Here is a 16,280-nt window from a genome sequence, read left to right on the forward strand (position 1 = left end):
CTATTACTCTGTTGGTGAATGTTCAGCTTCTTTCCAGTTTTGGACTATTCTAGGTAAAGTCATTACAGATATTCTTATGTATTAATTTATTTGATCATATGCTTTTATATTTTTATTTCTTTTTCTAATATGTGGAATTACTGGTTTATGAAGCTGATGCATGTTTAAATGTTTAAGAAATTGCTGAACACTCCATTAAGTAATAATATTCTCTTATGTTATGATTTGAATATGAGGTGTCCCTCTAAAGCTACTATGTTAATGTAGTAGTGTTCAGTGGTGAAATTATCAGATTTTCAGAACCGCGAACTTATCAGCCTTCCTAGTTTGTATGAACCAAGTAGTTGTCAACTGTTGGCAGGTGGCAGTGTGTCTGGAGGAGGTAAGTCACTGGGACAAGCCCTAGAAGGGTCCCTTTATCTGTGGTCCTTTCCACACTCTCTCTCTGTTTTCTGGCACCATGTCCTGCAACACTCTTCTGCTGTGGTGTGCTGAAATGGAGCCAAATTAAACTTTTCCTCCTCTAAGTTGATTTTACCAGGTATTTTGGTCATAATGACACAAAATTGGCCAACACATCTTATATCCCTAATGAAATTGTAGTTTTGGTCACTCTATTAAAAATTTGATTTTGTCGAGATTTTAACTTTTTTATTTTTTATTTTTTTTTGGGGGGGGGCTTATGGGTACTGGCCCTTATTTATTTAATTTCACCTGAGTTCCCCTGTGTTCTTTTTTTTTTAAATTTTTTTTTTATTATTATTGTATACAAATGGGATACATGTTGTTTCTCTATTTGTACATGGAGTCAAGGCATACCATTTGTGTAATCATACGTTTACATAGGGCAATGATGTTTGATTCATTTTTTTTCCCTTCCCCCCACCCCTCCCACCCCTCTTTTCCCTCTATACAGCCCTTCTTTCCTTCATTCTTACCACACTCCTTATCCCTAACCCTAAACCTAACCCTAAACCTAATGCTAACCCCTCCCACCTCCCATTATATGTCCTTATCCGCTTATCAGCGAGATCATTCGTCCTTTAGTTTTTTGAGATTGGCTTATCTCACTTAGCATCATATTCTCCAATTTCATTCATTTGCCTGCAAATGCTATAATTTTATCATTCTTCATTGCGGAGTAATATTCCATTGTATATATATGCCACAGTTTCTTTATCCATTCATCAACTGAAGGGCATCTAGGTTGGTTCCACAATCTGGCTATGGTGAATTGAGCAGCAATGAACATTGATGTGGCTGGAGATTTTAACTTTTTTAATTGTAGCCATTGTGGTTGTAATAGAGAAACTTTTGATTTCTGGGGGATGTTGTACATCTTTTTAACTTTTTATTAATCATTTTATATTTTTATTTATAAAGTGTATATTCCATATCTTTACCAATTTGTTACTTAGCAAATTTTATTATTGCTTTACTAACATTCTGCACATATACTGCCACAAAGTTTGAATTAAAATTAAATATTCATCATAATTACCCACAATCTGAGGCTTGCCTTTCTTTTTTCATAATTTTCAATTACTGTGTAATACTTATACATAATATTGGGGTACATTTTGACATAATCATTACTGAGCCAAACACTTCAACATGGATAAAATTTTATTGAGCCAAAAACTTCAACATTGATAAAGTTCTACTATTCAGTGTTTTCTTTTACATTTAGTATTGTGCTAGTCTTTGTGAAGACTCAAATGTATTAACCTGTAATTTTTTTGGAATTCTAAAAGTTTAAAATTCATATGTAATTGATAGGGTTGTGATCATTCCGTAATTAATTCTTGCTTGTGGAGCAAGTTAAGGGTTCATTTTAAAATGTGGTCTTCTAGTGATTCTAGCATCATGTCTAGAAAATACTTCCTTTAATTAACTCAAAAAATTGGTCAAGATGTCATTGTAGATTCAATTCAGAACTTATTTCTGTCTAAATACTTATTATAGTTTTGTATTACATCTTATAACATGTAATGCAAGTCCTCCAATTTTCATATGAAATTGCTTATTCCTGTGTTATAAACACTTAAAATTATAGTGTTGTGCTCTTTCAGTCATAATATTGCTAATTTGTTATCAGTTTTTCTTGATCAGTCTTTGTAGATATTAATAATATTTTTGATTTTTTAAAGAACCAATTCTTCATTTGTTTTCCTAATATTTGTTTTCCATGCAATTGAACCCAGTGTCATCTTCATTACTTTAAATTGCTTTACATAGTATCTGTTCCTTTTTTTAAGCCTCATCATGTGAAAGCTTAAATCATTAATTTTATTGTTTTACTTTTCAAATTAAGATAGAATGCATTTGAACTTATTTCGCAGTTTCTTTTGGGTTATTTATAAGTGTGCTATTTAATTTCCAATCATTTGCAGATTTTTCTAGGTATTTTGCCATTATTTATTTCTAATTGATCCTTTTGATTTCTTCATTTGTTGTCAGAGATTACAAAACCTTTTTATTTTATTGATAGTTTTTTTTAAACCAAGTAAATGTTCTAGTTTTTCAAACTTTCCATGTAATCATCAAAAACAATGTGAATTCTTCAACTGCTGCATGTAGTGTAGTCTCAGAGTTTTATCAAATATATTGATAGTCTTGTTCAAATTTTCTCTGTCCATACTGACCTTTCCATTTTTTTCAACAATTAACAGGATAAGGCATTAAAATAAAGTTTGTCATTGTGGTTAACTGTGATTATTTTGACTATGATTATTTTTATCTATGATTTTGGATTTGTTTATTTTTCTCAGTTCTGAGAATATTTTGCAATTATTGATTGCATACACATTTTATATTAACATGTCCCTTTTTCTCTAGTATTATTTCCCTTTTAAATTCTACTGTCTGTGATAATAATGTAGATTTATTAGCATTTACATATGTATATAATTTTCATCCTTTATTTTCAACCAGCATTTATATGTATGGTGAGTCACACATAAAAAAGAACAAATCCTTGGGATTTTATATATGTTGATAATCTCTGTTTTTTAAAATGAAGAATTAGGTACATTTGTATTTTACACACATCCCTTCAAAATTTCTGAGCTCTAGTAGCCATGTGTAGTTTCAAGTTACAATCATATGATGAGCTTACAAAATTACTAAAAAAAGGTAAGCATGTATTCCTTCAAATTAAATCTGAAAGTTATCTGCTCTAATAAGAACACAAAAGTTGATTTTGGCCATTAACCTATTTGTTCTGGCATTCAGAAGTATTTTTTCCATGTAATAATATGTGTTTGTATTAATGACAGATCTCTTGACACCTTTTCATCGTGTACAACATGGCAAACAAAATCTTCTAATAATATCTAATTTCCTCCCTACAAATTTTCTATATTTAAAAAAGTGTAATTTGTAAAGCATTTTACATTGTATAAAAACAGTAAATATTCTAATGCTAATTCTTAATATGCACATGAATGATTTAAACTAATTACAAAGCAAACTATTTTTGTCATTTGCACAAAATTAAAAATGCTTTCATATGTTTTGTATTATTGATACCATGATAACCATAATAATTAAAATAAGAATTATATCAATAGTTTATTCTGTTTTATTTTCTGTTAAAATGCTGTTGTTGGGATAGTGATTTCCTTAGTCTTACTAACACAGCAATTTGAATATGTTTATACCATTTTAATTTTCCTTCTGTTAGTAATTCACATATTAATAACGCCTCTTTGGGGTCTATTCTCTGCCTTTAAAGAAAACATTAATCAGATTTCAAAATTTTTGAAGGAATATTTTTGGTTTTTCTTATGAAAATGTATATATAGTTGAGTTTAATTGCTACCTTTCCTTGTTTTATCTGAAGATTAATAAGATTAACATAAAAATCTCTGATGACTTTATTATACGTTATTCTGTAATGTTCAAAGCAGTAGTAATGGGAACTAAAAAATTACCAATTCCAAGAAATACAATTTTCAGTTGTATATAATTATTAGTTACCTTTTCCTTGCTGGCCACCTGAGCAAAAACGTCACACTTAAGAATTCGCTTTTACCAGTACAAAGTTTCATTCTATATTTGTCCTGTTGATTTTATTTATAATTATGATATTGTGCTACATTATAATATTTTATCATTATATTTATCAACTGTTCATATTTCAATAGTAAGGTATCCATTTTTGTAATAATAAAATAAAATATAACACAAAACTCTCAATTATTATGCATTAAAACAGTTTGGAATTGCACTAAGTAAAACAAATCAAAATAAACTGTAAACTGTTTTCTGAGTACAGTCCAACAGCAAAGATACAGAATTTTAAAACCTTTGTTTTTAAATACATTATAAAATACTGCAAAATAACAAAAGCTACAATTCAGGAGATATTTACACAGGGTTCACTTTAGAATAATGGTCCTTAAATTTTTCATTGATAAGCACCTGAGAACATCCCTATGTTCAAAGTTATCCCATGAAGAGTTTATAATAGCTGTTGTAGAAGATAGTATATTTTCAAATTTTTCTGATCTAACTATAACTCTTCTTTCATCCACCTTACTTTCATCATGGACTTAAATAGTCATACATGTTCTAAAGAGTTATTTTGAAAGGGTTTATTATTCATTTTTCTCCCTAATATTTTTTGACATTTATTTTTATTTTTTTCTTTAAAATTAAGAAGAAATAGTGGGAAGATGAAGACATCATCAAATCCTGCCCCCTACTAAAAGATCTGAAGCCATCATAATTACAAGTGTCTATATGGCAACATGTTTTATAAATAATTTTTTATATTACAGATGAGAGAACTGAGGGTAAGTACTTACAATGTATTTATATCATGAATTATTTTGAAACCTATTTTCATACTGCATTACACTGCCTCTAAAAGTATAGCAAACAATTGATTTTGTATACATAAAAATGCATTGCACAACTAAGTATAGTTTATGGACCACCTGTATTTGAATAGTCTGGAGTACTGTTTAAAAAAATAAGACACTTCAATTTATTTAAATAACATTTCTTGCCCATTTCAAATATTAAAACTATTCAATCATCATCATATCTAACTACTAACATATTGGCACTCAGGCTAAAGCCAATCTCATTTTTCTTTAATCAAAATTAGAGGATTATTCTCATGCTTAACAAATATTATTTTTAGTTTTATATGAAAAGAATTTCAACTATTTTATTCTTCACAAATGTTTGATTCAAAATACTTTGTAATCATGCAAGCTGTGGGTTCTATATAAGCTCATTCACATATAGATAATGATTTATCCATACGTTTACACATCATTAAATCACTGTTCAAATCAGGTTCTGATCCACTGATAATCATGTTTATATTCATTTTATCTTCATTTCTCATCAACTGAAAGATATTTAATTTAAAAAATTCATTTCAATATATTTCTAGAAATACAATATTACTGTTTTGAAGTATAAAATCTCATTTTTATTGATATATAATTTTGTACAGATTATCTTACTTTTGAGATTAATAGCATTGATTAAAAATTACTTACTAGTTGAATATTAATTTTGCCTAAATACAGATGCATATTTAGTTCATAGAGAATTTTGAGAATTTTGGTAGAACTCAAAGCATCAGTTATTTTATTGCATTGGATCTAGTATGTATAGATAGAAGTGGAAAGATGAAGTGTGTTGAGAGGTTCCCATAAATGAGGCTTACTTTACTGCCTATGCTTCTTTTAAATTATTTATTAAATCATTTAAGATTATTCAATAGGTCATGAAATAAAAATAATGACTCTTCTCTGACTTGATCAATCAGTAAATTTGAAAGGCATGAGGAATTATTCACAGGTAAGAATAGCTAAAGCATCGAAAAGGCTGACTTCAAACTTGTCAATTAAGACAGCTGTGGTAGGAAGATGAGTAAAAATAGGACCCTAACTACATACAGTTGAAAAATAATTATTTCTCTTTGAAGGGGAGAGAAAGCATGAGAGAAGACTAGACCATCAGCATACACTAAAATTGTCAATGTAAATTCTACATTTACATTGTTTTGTATATGTAGATTTGTGTTGCCTCTATCACTTGCCCAGGAAATAACATGTTGGTCCAATAGTAGGAGAATTCATTCCATTTGGGGACAGGCACACAAAGTTGAGAAATCTGATACAGTTTCAGGAAAAAAGATAACTTGATGCTTTATGTTGTTAAAAGTCATAATTTCACTAAGTATAATCTGAGTCTGTATCATTTCTGAAAATATTAATTGGTTTTCATGTAGGTTTACTCAAAAGGTAGAGAATATCAGACAAAGCAACATTCATTGATGGTACATTTCAGTTACTTTTATATACTCTGATTTTTTTAAGTAATGCAAATTGGTACAATCTGAACCAATCTGCAAATGGCCTCATTACCATTGGAGAACTGGAAACACACTCTTAGAAGGCCCAGTTGAACAGAAGATCTCTAAAATGGAGACTGGGAAAGGAATGTGATCTATGACACGTGTGTTAGGTCTAATGAATGAAGGCAAGTGGGCAGTGGAAACTATTCAGACTATATGAAAACGTGAAACCTAAAGTGAATATGGTATTGTATGCTAGTCAGTCAAGATTCAATTAAAAACAAGTTGGGAGAAAAGAAATCATTCCGTAGAGTTTCACTACATAATAAAGCAATCACTGGCCACATGGCACTGTTTATTCTTAGATTTAAGACAGTTAAAATTCAATAAAATTACATTTTATGTTCGTCAGTCATATCAGCAATAGTTCACATGGCTTAATGACCACATGTGACCAGGGACTTCTTTACTGCACAGTGCAGGTCTATAACATTTCTACCATCACAGAGAGGTCTTCTGGTCAATGCTGCCCTAAATTGATGGCCTCAGATATTTATGAATAAAGCAGCTTGCATTTGCATGAATGCTTCACCTGGTTTAAAGGTACAACTTCCAAAATGACAATGCTACTCAAGCCAACCATTCTTAATCCAAATGAAATACAATATCTGGACTTCCAAATTTGTGACTAGTCTTAGACTTTAATGATAACATCCAGGATTTCTGGGAAACAGACAACCACTGCTCCTCACTGTTATCTCTAAAACTTCAAAGCATATAACACTCATACATTGTTGGTTGGATTGCAAATTGTTATAACCATTATGGAAAGTGGTATGGAGATTCCTCAGAAAACTTGGAATGGAACCACCATTTGACCCAGCTATTCCACTTCTTGGTTTATACCCAAAGGACTTAAAATCAGCATATTTCAGTGATGCAGCCACATCAATGATTTTAGCAGCTGAATTCACAATAGTTAATCTATGGAACTAACCTAGATGCCCTCAACAGATTAATAGATTAAAAATATATTATGTATATATGTATATACATGTATATGCTAATTCACAATGGGAGGTAGGGAAGAATAGAATTACTTTAGATTAGGTAGAGGGAATTGAAGGGAGTGGAGGAGGTATGGAGATAAGAATGAATGAATCCGACATTATTATCCTTTGTGCATATGTAACTATACGATGGATGGGATTTCACATCATGTATAACCAGAAGATTGAAATATTATACTCCATTATATATGATGTATCAAAGTGTATTCTACTGTCATGTATAACTAATTAAAACAAATGTAAAAAAATTTAAAAATGAATATATTTCTGACAGTTGTTCACAGATTCATTCCTTCATTCACCAATTTAAAAAACCTTAAGGGTAACAAATATTTATCGGGCACTATGGTAAGAGGTAGTAATACAAAGAAAATTGAGATACAGATTTTCTGTAAGAAACTCATAGTCCAAAAGTAGAGCTATTCATGCCAGAAAATCATTCCAATGTATTATGTCATTTGTGGTATAGTGGAAACAGTTCTAGCAGGTTTTAGATGGGTAATTTGATCATTAGTTTTGAAGGGAAAATAAGATCAGAGATAGGAAAATAAAGTAGTATATAATTTTTTTTAAAATGAAACAGTAGAAGCAGTAGAAATAAAACATATTCAAAAAAATTTGGGAAGAAAATGAATGAATTTAATGATAATTGAGTACAGAGGTAAAGAAGAATAAATTGTAAAATACAAGTCTTACAAATTTGCTGCATCCCCATCTTCTCTCATCCTGTTTTAAGACATAACTCACCACACTGCTGCCTAAGTTAGTAAACTGAAGTCATCTGACTTCTCCCACATCTTCACTCCTCAAGTAATTCTATCTTATTCATTCTAATTGTGTAAATTATGGGAGTTAAAACTCAAAGTTACTCAAATTTCTTCATTTTCATTTCTGTTGATTTTACATTTTGCTTTTATTTGATATTCCTTGCAGAGATTAAATAGAAGTAACCATTTTTTTTTCTATTTCTTATAATTTTTTAAACTTCATTCCATGCCTCTCACCTTGGTGCTGATATGGTATCTTCTTAAAACATGAATGACATGGAATCACTCCCACTTAGTGTTTTAGTGACTAACAGGTAAACTAAAACTCCTCAGAATGGTGTTCCTCTCTTCATATAAACTCACAACCTCAACATAATCTTTGGACCACATATAAATGTTGACAGTTTTCTGAATAAGGCGTGTTCTTGTTCCCCTTTTCTTCTTTAGACTCACTCTTCTGGTGACCACCCTCCCCCGCCCCCGCAGTAAGAACACTCCCCTGGCTTCTACTTGTTTTCAAGGGGCAGCTGTCTACCACCTCCTACAGAGACTTTCCCCAGTCCTGTTTTTGGGCACTCACTCTGGGTTAGACTTCATGCTCTTCTCTTCATGCTCATAACCTCCTGTATAGTCCTAAAAGAGCACTTTTAATAAATAATTATTTATGGTAGTGTATTTAATTTGGATTTTTCAGCATATTAGGCTGTTTTGTGGTGACTTCAACCAGAAAGTGTAATATAGGGAGAGGTGATCTGGAAAAATCCATAAATGCCCAGTGGGCAGTTCCACAGAGGCATCTGGTAATCACAGAAATAATCTGGAATCCATATGTAAGTGTGGAAGTCACCAAAATCTATATAGCAATGATGTTATATGAAATGCCCATAGAGAGAAAGCCAGAAAGATGTGCAGTCTTTATTTCTTCTTCTCCTTCCATCCAAAGTTTAAAATTTAAAAATAACAAATAGATTCGCTACTCTATGCATTTTTCCATCTCTCTGGGTAATTATGGTACTGGATTAGTAATATTAACTAAAATTTTCACATTATATTTTCTTAAAACTATTTATTATGATTTCATGAGTTTTCAATTTGACTCTCCTAATACTTCTTTGTCATCAGAAGACAAGGATAACCTTTTCCACCACTGTCCACACATTTTTGCCTATTAAAACCTAAAGAGTAATAAAATAGTCTTGTTATTCTCCCAATTTGCCAATGTTCATTGTTTTTTTCAAAAAATATTTATTGAAAGTCTAAGTTATGAATTTTTTCTGCAAACACAAACACACAGTACAAAAAGGAGAAAGGATATTGTCTCCCTGATAACTACTGTATAACCAAGAAGGAGTTTTCTCTACAAGTAGACATAAAAATGTTTTGTTTCAACCAGGAAAATCACCACAATAAGTGTTAAGTCATATAGATCCATTCATTTTAAACAATTTAAAGTGACGAGCTCATGAAATGACTTTATTAATAGTTTTTGGTGCTTTTTCTAGAAACATTGACAAAACTTTCTTTGCAAAATTGATAACTAAAAAGTTGATCACATAACTTCCCTAATAAAACTTCCAGTACTCCTCTACATTTGGGAAAAACATTTGGGGTTCTTTATATGAATGTCAAGTTCAGGCCTATTCCAGTCTGTATTTAAATGTCAGTCTTCATTTTAGGTCATTCTTTTCCATGCTTGCTATGCTTTTGCTACATAAACCTACCTTTCCTGCCTCTGTGTTCTCACATATGCTGTTCCCTACATGGTACTTACCTAGAACTTTCTTCCTCATTCCTTCTAGTCAAATTCCAATTCTTACAGTTTAAGTTAAACATAAAATTTCATTTACTCAGAACAAAAAAAAAAAAGTCAAAGACTAATTGTTCTTGTCAGTGTGAAGAAAATTCATCAGGATCCCTTTTAGTTTTATTTAAAACTCTATTTGGAGTGTAAGGAGTAAATTAAAAAGCAAAGTGTTGGCAACAGGAACTAGATAGATGATGCATATCTTACAATGAGCAATAGATAATGAGCACCTTGCCTTCATGTAGGCATGAATAGAGCCCAAATTATTTGAGGACCTTTACTGGCTTCTATCAGTGCTTCACAAAGTCTTTCCCTGCTAACAGACTATAGTTCATATATATCTTTTAAACTTGGGGGTCAATACAACCTGAAACATAGGTGAGCCCAATAAACTTTATTAAGTGAATAAATAAATGTGAAAGAACATTCTAGGGATATCTACAATGAACTATGGGAACCAAGAGAAGGAATTGAACATGTCTTCCTGGAAGTAGGGGGTCATGAAATAGGTGGCTTTTCATATAAATCTTAATGGATGAATTCAAAATTGATAGAGATGAAACAATCCAGAGAACAGCAAAGGATGAATGTAAAAAAATATATATATGCAGTAGTGGTGAATAACAAACTGGACCTGGAAATCTAAGTAAGTCTTGAGAAGAAAGGGGGAAAAATTAGCTGGAAATAATGCTGTAACAAGAAACATCAAAAGACTGAAGCAAAAATAAGAAATGCCAGATGGACTGAAAAATGTTCTCTTTAAAGTCAGGAAAAGATAATGCTGTCTACTACCATGTACTATATTCAGAATTATAACAAAGGCCATAGCTCAATAAGTTAAGGAGAAATTTGAAATATTGAAAGAGGAACAAAGTTATTCACTATATTTATATCATGTGACTATGTAGTAAATAAAAATAATTTGGAGACAAACATGTAGTAAAAAATGTTTTTCAAGGTGATTGAACATATAAAGAATATAAACTCAATTATATTCCCACATTCCAGCAACACAAAATAAGAAACATTGAAAAAGGACACCATTTGTAATAGCCACCAAATCTATAAAATGTAGGAACAAATTAAGTATGTGTGAGAATTTTATTTAAAAACCTATAAAGGATACTAAAGGTGACAAATCAAATAAGTGCTTATGATTAAGAAAATACTGAACAAACATAAATTCTATCCCAATTGATACAAAAGTTTGCTTTTACTCCAATTTAAAATCCAATAGTTAATGCATGCGTGTGTGCATGACAATATTTCTGATGATGAAAAATAAGAAATAGTTGTATCTGGCAGAATAAAAATGGCTTATTATAATGTTATAGTAATTAAGATAATGAAGTACTGGTATAGCAAAATATGAATTAGCAAAAGGAATTATATATCAAGCCCATGAATATATGAAATATTGATATTGGAATATCAAAGATTATTGAGGTAAGAAGATATTTTTCAACAAATTTAGAAAGGAAAATGATTATATACTTGGAGGAAAATGAATGTACATATTGAATTTGAATTAAAACTTAAATGATGAAGTTTTTTTTTTAAATTTTTAGAAATACATAGAGATGAATATCATCCTGTTACTAGGAAGTGTTTTTAAACAGAGTACCAAAGGTCTTTAACTACATCTCATATTACCTACCTCATGCTATTGGATTCTATCAACACTGTCTTTCAGTTCCTTGAATACATGCCATACTTCCTTGTGTGACTTTTACATAAACTTTGTAAGGGAGTTGGGAAACTGTCTTTTGCTGAGTACTTGTTTCTCATGATTCATATCTCAATGCAACCATCACTTTTTCATGTAAGTCTATCCCATTTCCCTAGACTAAGTAATCTTCCTCTATTACAAACTCTTATAGAACACTATAACTTTACTTTCCATTGACTGTGTGAAATAAATTCAAGTGCACTTTCTTGTAAACATTTGGACAAGTGCTAAATATATTTTAACTTAACTCTGTTTCACCCTTTTTCAGTAAGACTGTTTTCAGTGCCCAAAGACAATTATTAGGACATGGTTTCTCTCTACTCTGCAATAAAGGAAAAACAACTTTCAACAAAGGAGCACAGGTAAGTATTTTCTTGTACCTATGTGAGATCAAAGGGAAAAATTGAACACAGATGATATAAAAACTGAAGTCAAATTATAGTTTCATATTTCGTATAGTGGGAAATTGCCAAAATGAGTAATAGGGCAGCAGTAATATTCTAATAGCACAACAAAAGTTTTGTATATATTACAACATATTCCAATATGTCCAACAATATATTACATTATACCCATAAATAATTTTCTATGTAATACATATATACATAATATATATGTATATATATGTATATGTTGGGAGCCACAAATGATATATATATATATATATATATATATATAGAAAGAGGAACAAAGTTATTCACTATTTTTAGATCATGTGACTGTTTATGTAGTAAATAAAAATAATATGGAGACAAATATGCAGAAATAAAATGTTTTTAAGGTATATAATATATATGTTTGGAGCTGCAAATGAATCGTGAGCTTGTCTTAGCCATCTCTAAGAGCCACTGACTTTTAGCTGGTCCACCACTGCCTAAGTTAATGTCTACATTTCCCAGTTCACCTTACAGCTAGGTGGGTACATGACTAATTTCTCATCAGTAGAATGCACACACTGTGAGAAAAAAAGTCTTGCTCTTTTTCTTCTATTTATAGTCTTTCCTTTTGATAGAAATGTGAATACACTATCCGAAGCTATAGCAGCATTTTTAAATCCTAAAATGACTTTAAATTAGAAGCCAAGATACAAAGTCAATGGTAAAAAATACTTTTAAATATTATAGACAGAAAATAAGTGTGTTTTTTATCTAGCCTTGAGAATTTTGATATGAGAAGAATTTAAAATTTTCAGTGAGTTAATGATATTTGATTATATTTTAAATGCTACAAGTTAACCTTAAGGTTAACTATATTGGAATTGATAGTGTTACAGTCTCTGGAATTATAATTTTACTGAAATTTCTAGTTGCAATGTGGGAAAACAGTAATTATCCTGTGTAAAGAGGCAGAGGCATATTTGTTTAAAATCTCTTTTAAATTAGGTTCATAATAAACGTGAAGGCAAGATACAGTGTAAAGCAATATACTAAAGAGGATTCTTAAAATCTTGTAGTTCAGGATGGTTCACTAAGACACCAATTCTTATCTATATTGTAACACATGTTTACTGAGTTTTACAAAATCAAAATTGGAGTGTTTTGACTTAGAGCTAAGTATTTAGTGTATAAATTCCTTTGTCTCCCAAGTTTAGTATCATTGGACAGGTATAAAATATAAATATTCCACATTTCAGAAATGTTCTTGAACTTTATTTTGTGAATTTTCCTTTAGTACTTTGGATTGAACAGAACCTCCTACGTGCTAGGCAAGTGCTCTACCACTGAACTACATCCCCAGCACAAGCAGTATTTTTATGAAATTTTAATTTGTGAAAGTATCCTTTATACTTAGAGCATAGAGTTAGAAAAATTATTAGTAAGAGAAAATATTAACACTACTGTATTCTTTTCTATTACAAGAACCAGACATCTTTAGTTTGTTTTTTTTCTTTTTTTTTTTTTTTTAATTTTTGCTTCCTATGTTATATTTCTGAGTAATAGTTTATTGACAGAAAGGGTTCTTATCACAGGTAATAGTGAAGGATTGAATATATTCATCTAAATTACTCCTTACTCAACAGTAAAAATTACAATAAAGATATTTTTAGTGTATAAAACGTCAAGAACAAGAAGAATAAGAAAGGAGAAAATTTTCATAGAATTTTAGAAGGACAAAGGCACATGAGCCAATGGTAAGTTAGAAGTCTTACAGAAAAAAGAATCCCAAGGGCTGAATAAAAGTAAGAATCAACCAGTTATATCATGAAATCCTCAAAAGGCACAGAAATTAGTATGCAAAGTATATTAATTACTAGTAATGTAATACAAAGCATAAAATAAGAAGGACCTGTTGAATACTTTGGAAATAGCAAATCGCTATTTGTTCACCCTCTTTCACCTCTCAGAGGTTGCCCTCCACCAAATCAAAGCAAACTTCTAGGGATTAATTTTTGTTAATTTTTTAACTTACTATTTTTTTTAAATTGACTTATAAAAGTCTACATTTAAAAAAAGAATTTGTATGTATTTAGGCTAGAAAATGCCAGATTCATTTGAAAGACTAAGTTTTAAACTTAAAACAGGGCAAGTGACATTAGTCAATCTGAAAACAGAATACAGAAATTCAAAGCTCTGTTACCTGACAGCTACTGGAATACTGGAAATCAGGGTCTTGAGCTACAGGCAGGAAATTAAAATACACTTCTCAGAAGAATCTAATAGGCTTGGAAGGAAGTATGCAAAGGCAGGGACATATTTAGAGATTACACCAAAACAGTTCACCTAGATTAAGCTATGACAATATTAAATTAGGTAAGTAGTCTCTTCTCAACAGGCCATACCCAAAGAGCCTCTAAGTCTGATTTTATTTGTCCTGAACCAGTTGCTAAGATTTAACAAACAAACGTTGCAACAAAATCTCTAATATGGAATCTGTAATATGGAAATCCAAATGAAAAAATAAGAAAAAAGCAACAGGGAGGAAAGGTCTTTCAAGAAGAAGTGAATGTCTAAGATATGAGACAAGATATCACAGTCATTTATCAAGACCAAGAAATTAAAACAGCTTGGCAGAAAAGAAAGTCCAGTATAACATCTGGAAGACAGAATACACATGAGAAATAAGAGAGCAAAGATAAATCTAGACTTGAAAGTTCATTAATTCTAATGTCAAAGAAAGATAGAAAGAAAGAAAGAAAGAAAGAAAGAAAGAAAGAAAGAAAGAAAGAAAGAAAGAAAGAAAGAAAGAAAGAAACAAAGAAATCCATTTAAAGTGAACAAAGAAAAGAAGATAGGTGGGGATAGTCAAAGTAGTAGTTCAGAAAGCTTTCCCAGCTGAGGAACAATATTAGCTAATTTGAAAAACTCAGAAAAAACCTTGGACAATGAATGGAGATAGAGACATGACTATGACTGAAATAGTTCTGGATGCTGAAGAAAGAGAAGAACAAACAATTTAAGAGAGAGTTTGTAAAAACAAACAAGCAAACAAAAATCCTATTTGAAGAACCAGGAAACTAAAAGACTTCAGGTTTTCCATAGGATGGGGAACTGAAAAATAAGAAAAAGAAAATAAAAAAGAGGGAGAAATAATAGAATTTTTTTTAGATTTATTTGGGAAAAACAATTTCAACTTAAAATTCTATATGTAGGAAAACAACTATTTATGAGGATAAAATAAAAGCAACTTGAGACATGAAGTATATACAAAAAAAAAATGAACCTCTCAAGCATTCTTCTATAGAAGCAACCAAAGTTAGAGACTGAATCAGAGAAAGAGAGGATATATGTTAGAGAAAACAAGATTCTTCATGACCCAGGGATAAATGGGACCCCTCAGAAAGCAAGAGAGGGATCTTGAGATAATAATTACTCTGCAGATATAGACAGCCACCCTTTAGCTTGTATTGACTCAAATTCCTGATAAGATAGGACTGTCATAACCAAAATCCTCAGAGTCAGTGTCATTATTCTCTTTCAAACCTGAGGACAAATTCCCCAGGTAAGCCTGATCCATTGCTCTTCATACTTAACTTGGCTAGTTTGCACACTGATGAAATTCTTGGACTTCCGTGCTCTGTTCTCTAAAACAGATGGATACTCTTTTGTCTCTGTGAAAATTTACACTGCTTAAATTTACATCTGAGAATTGGACAGGAGCCTCCATAAGCCTAGACTCTGAATATATACAACAGCCCACTCCCTCCACACTACAATTTTTGGTCCACACACTCCAGTCAGGTGCCATGATTCCTCTGCACATATGCATTGTATACACTCTTCTGCATATATTGTATGTTTAATAGCAAACAGATGTTAAAAGGTATGGTGGGGCTAAAATACTTTAAAATCATTAGTGTTCAGCACACAAACTCATTCAACAACAGCAACATGAAGCTTGTATTTAAAATAAATATATATGGGCATAAATGTACATGACTGAATTTCCAAATCTTTGAAACACTGCAATCCATAAAATACCCTTATCCATTTTATGCATCTATAAAACAGAATCTCCTTACTGTTCCCATAGTAGTTAGGATTATTCATAAGAGGTTATGGATATATTTACCTGTGCATATATATATTTGATATGCCCATAGTGGTTCCAGTTAATTAGTTATGTTACTTGTGAATAGAAATTCTTGTCA

This window comes from Sciurus carolinensis, chromosome 7 (assembly GCF_902686445.1).
Source record: "Sciurus carolinensis chromosome 7, mSciCar1.2, whole genome shotgun sequence".
Classification (NCBI taxonomy): domain Eukaryota; kingdom Metazoa; phylum Chordata; class Mammalia; order Rodentia; family Sciuridae; genus Sciurus; species Sciurus carolinensis.